We start from the raw sequence: 5,061 nt of genomic DNA, 5'->3' as shown, positions 1-5,061 counted from the left end.
AGCAACCAAAGTAGGTCATTGAGTTACAAGCTCAATCAAAATCACAATCACAAGAAATAGCTCATGGATAGATGAATGAAATGGGGTATATTTTTTGGATGATAATAGCTCACAGAGACCGCAAATCAGAATTCACAGTCCATCAAGCTTGATTTCCCTTCTATCTCAATGTATAATACCTTGAATACATAGGATTAGCAACACATACATCAGAAAAATGGAGCAATTCCAATTGACAGATGAATATGTTTAAGTTCATTTCCATCATCTTGGTGTATTAGACCCTTGATGTACAACAATATCAACTCATTGATCATGACATATGCTTACAGTTTTGCGAATTGACTATTTATTATTTATTCAATATTTTTAGGCATCTATCCCAATTGATTTTGTAGTTCCAATATCTCTATTCTTCTACATTACTATTTTCTATCTTATTTTTCATTCTATGATTTGTTTTAATGCATACATAGACTATTGTCTTAAAATTTCTTCCTTTTGTCTATTTCTTATAGGTAGCCTAGAAGTGGGTATTATAATGGGCTCAAATTCTGATTTTCCAGTCATGACAGCTACTATAGAAATTATCAAATCATTTAGTGTCTCATATGAGGTTGGTTTGTGAAGCCTATTTGAATTGCACACAATTTCCTGAAGAATAATTTTAAGAAATGCTTAAATGAATGGAATGCAACAATATTTCGTACCACACATTTTGATAAGATATTTGAATTCTGGTTGTGTTGCAGATAACCATTGAATCTGCTCATTGAACACCTGATGGAATGGCAGAATATGCTAAAGAGGCCCATGGAAAAGGAATCAAATTCATAAAAGCAAGTGCAGGTGGAGCAGCACCCCTGCCTAGTGAGTGAACCTCTAATGAATGAAATAATAATGTATAAAGTCATTTTTGGTTCACATCTCTAAAAAGAAACAAAATGTTTAATAGGTTCTTGAATCTTTATTAATGAAAAAATTAAGTTATAACATAGGTATGATAGCTTTGATGACTACACTTACTGTTCTTGGTGTCCTAGTTAAATGTTCATCACTGGATGAAATGGACTCCCTACTATCAATACTTTAGGTGTTTGAAATGCTAATTCATCTTCCATGTTTGAAATAGACCAAAAAAATATATTTTCATGACAAGAGACAAGATCATGAAAGACCATATCCATCCAAATAAAAGAAGGATAGACTAGAAAAAAAACTAGTCAAGTTCTACCACCAACAAAAAGACATTAAGAGCTACCATTCTTCTTTCCCATATATGAGATCGAATAGTCATATCAAAAGAGAAGACAAATTTAGAGTTTTTTTCCTTTTTATAATAATCCAATCCTCTTTCACCTTTGTAGCCTCAACTTGCTAGAAAATGGAATCAAGTAATGGAGTCCCCACACAAATCAAAGAGCCAACAAAAACTATGGAAACAAAAGCACCAATAGAAAAGGAACCAACATCCACTAAATAGATAGCACTAGAAACACCTTCAATAAGCATAGAAGAAGCACTAATTGAGGCCTTATCAAAAATATTAGCAAACCCATAAATTCGAAATGGAACACTATTACTTGTTGAGCCTACAGAAAGAAAAGAACTAGTAGGAAAAACCAAAGAAGCAACAACATAACCAATAGTATAATGTTGAATTCTTCTCAATAGTATAATGTTGGAAAGAGTAATCTTCCCACTAAGAAACATATTATTTAGACTTAAGGTAGTTAATTGTTGAAGTTCTCGAAGTTTGTTATTCAAATATGGAGATCAGATGTAAATATTGGTCATGTGATATTATAAGTACAGGAATACAAAGCAAGGCACTAATGTTTACATAAAAATTTATGGTATCAGATCTTACCTTATTTTATAAAGGTCATCAGGATAGAAGTATCGATAATAGCTTGTAGTGCTAAGCATGGTTTCTAGATTTTGATGGAGAGCAAATATCATTATGAGCAGTGATTACTAGAGACATTATTAAGCAACATAAATGCAATACCATTGTCGATAACTAGTAATTTGATTCTCCAAGTCATACATGGGGTATATATTGTCATAATCAAATATTAAATGTAAATCTTTAACTTCTTGATTTTTCCTTGAAGAAAGGTGAATACATTCATTTGAACTTTAAATCTTTGAATGTACCTAATGATTTTTGTGAAGCCAATAGTTATTAATGGTAGAGGTAAGGTTAACTTCCATATGGAGAAATGGAAGCCAAGTGTCCATGGCTATGATCTTTGAGCAAGCTGCACCACTGAGGAAATAAGGAATTTGAGTCATGATAGTATTCAATACTCCATCTACAATCATGGAAATCATCTAGTCCACACAAATAAGGCATGATTCACAATAGAGGTGCTAAGTCACAAGGTCATAATTAGCAACAACATGACATATTTTAAAGAAATTTTTACATATGAAGGGGATCCCTTCATAATTGAAAGGTTGAATCCAATTGCCCGGTGCCATGGCTAAGATTGAGCAAAAAATGGCAGAAAAATGTGATAAGCACCTTGATTCCTTGCCTCTTCCTTGATTTTTGCCTCTTCTCCTAAATTTCTTATGTAGCTCCCCCACGTATGCTCCATAGAATCTTTCAAACCAGTGGAGGTGAGAAAGATGGTGTTCACATTTGTATCCCAAGCGTATTCACATCCAAATTGAGATGCCCTACGAGCAATATACCTCCCACCCTCTGCGCTAATCTCCTCTCAATTTAACAAAATGCAATGAGACAAGCAGCCAAACCCTTATTTAACAAAACAATGATGCAATGAAACAGGCGGCCAAACCCTTATTTAACAAAACAATGAAATGGGCAGGCACAACTCTTTTTCATTTTGACATGTTCAACTAAGTGTTGGTCGAAATTTTGACCAATGCTAAGTGCTGGTCAAAATTTCAACCAACATGGGCATGGATTAAAAAGAAGAAGAGATTTTTCCTTCCATATTGCGACCAATCTAAAACATTTTAATAAATGGTCACAAATTTTGGTTGCAAAATCATCACAAATGTACTAGTGTTGGGTGAAGATAGATGTATCACATAACTTTCTGAATAATGAACATTATTTGGAAAGGTTTCTAATGAGATGAGAATAGTAGACAGTTCTACTTGATTTATTGCAATGTTCAGTGCCACTTGCTCCAATTCTTTTTTCTCAAATCTCTTCTCTTCTCTTTGTAGCAACTTTTCTTATCCATTCATATATTCATTGAATTTATGGACAACTTCTACTAACTGAACCAAAATAGGTTGTGTACTATCAACCTTAGTGCTTAGTGCATCTACAAGTATGTTCTTCACATCTTCAAGCACTTGGCTTTCTCTACTTTTCTATTTTCTAAGCTTCACCTGCTTAACATTCTATTGCAAGTGTTCACCTATGAAATTCATTTGATGAAGATTCAAAGTAGATTTATCCAAATTTAGGATAACTATATCCTCATGAGTATTAATGTCTTCTTCTTTGCCCTTATCCTTACTTGAAACTTTAGTACTTGGTTTAGGCTTTCTCTCAATTGTCTTTGTAATTACTATCTGCATACTTGGAATTATAACAATAGAAAAAATAGAAGGTCTAACAACAAAATTAGATATTGCACTAATAGTGGAAATACCTAGTTGAAGTGTAGCCAAGGCTAATGATGGAGGAAGCACTAGCTTCTTAGTAGATGAAGTGTTGATCACTTTAGTTAATATAGTACTTAGCTAGATAGGTGCAAAGATTAATATGGTGTTGCAGTGGTTTCCACAACCAACTTGGTAGAAGCTTTTCCTAAGCTTGATGGTATTAAAGCTTTTCTTGGAGAGTGAGGAAATGAGGTCATCACTATTGCTGCAATCTTCTCTAGGTCAATTTACTCAATGCTCTAAATCTAAGGGAGATTCACGTTTGTAGCTTCCTGTTCTTGCTCCTCATCATCTAGATTTACGTAATCTATTTCTATATCTTCTTTGTCATTATTTTCATTTTCTTCCTTATCATCTTCATCATCTATGTCACTAACATGAACAACAAAATCACCCAGTTGATGTGGTTTGTAAATATTCTTCCATGTAGTTGTAGCTATCTTCACCACATGTTCAATGTCATTAACCAATATCATGCATCTTTTGAATTTCAAAGATACATTTTCTTCATTTTTCTTTATGGATTCTTTCACCTCTTTATCATTAAGACTCGAATGAGCTACCTCCAAGTTTGTTCAAATATATCTTTTGTAGTTTTCTTAGAATTTTCCCATCTTGGCTTGATTTATTGCATGAGCTCATTGGGATTTTTTTGTGCAAGTTGATCAGGTGAGTATTTTCATTTACCTAGTTATGGCATTATCATGTCTTCAACTTTCTTCTTCTCATCTGTAAACCTGCTCTCATAGTTGATAGATTTGAATTTTTACATGCCAGCTCTTGCATCAATTTCCTTTCATTTTTCCTAAAATGTAGGTGTAGGTCTTTTAAAAATAATTTCCTTGGCATATTCCTCACCTAATTTCAATTTCTTTCTTGATCTGGATCCTCTTCTTGTGAATACTACAATAGATGACTTGGTGGGTCTGGTTATGATAACCTTACCCTTCTTCCTAGTTCACTCTTCTTCTTTATATTTTTTTTCTTCTACTTCATATTTTACATCATCTCCTTTTCCTTCTGTCTACAAGAGAGTAGAATTTTCTTTCCATACTGTTGTTATCCTCTTCTTTAATTTACTAACTGCTTGAGGAAGTTTAATTTCAAGTTCTATTCTAGATTTTGCTTCATCAAAAGTACCAAAATATGCAGCCTTGGGATCCACAGGTTCTTTCAAAAGTGCCTCAATGATATCCTTGGTGTCATCAATGTTAACCTCATAGCTTAGAGGCTTAACCCAAACCACTCTAGGTTTGACTAATTGAATGTACACTCTATCACAATCTACCATAAAACAAAAATCATCCTTATAATCTTCTAAAAATTCCTTTGGAATTCTATGTTTTCAATTCATCCTTTCCTTCATTTGATTCAAAGTAATTTTCCATGATACTAAAAAAGTTCTCA

Source organism: Cupressus sempervirens, chromosome 3 (assembly GCF_028749045.1).
Source record: "Cupressus sempervirens isolate cs-2001-9-10 chromosome 3, ASM2874904v1, whole genome shotgun sequence".
NCBI lineage: Eukaryota > Viridiplantae > Streptophyta > Pinopsida > Cupressales > Cupressaceae > Cupressus > Cupressus sempervirens.
The sequence above is the reverse complement of the archived record's forward strand: the minus strand, read 5'-3'. Positions refer to the sequence as shown.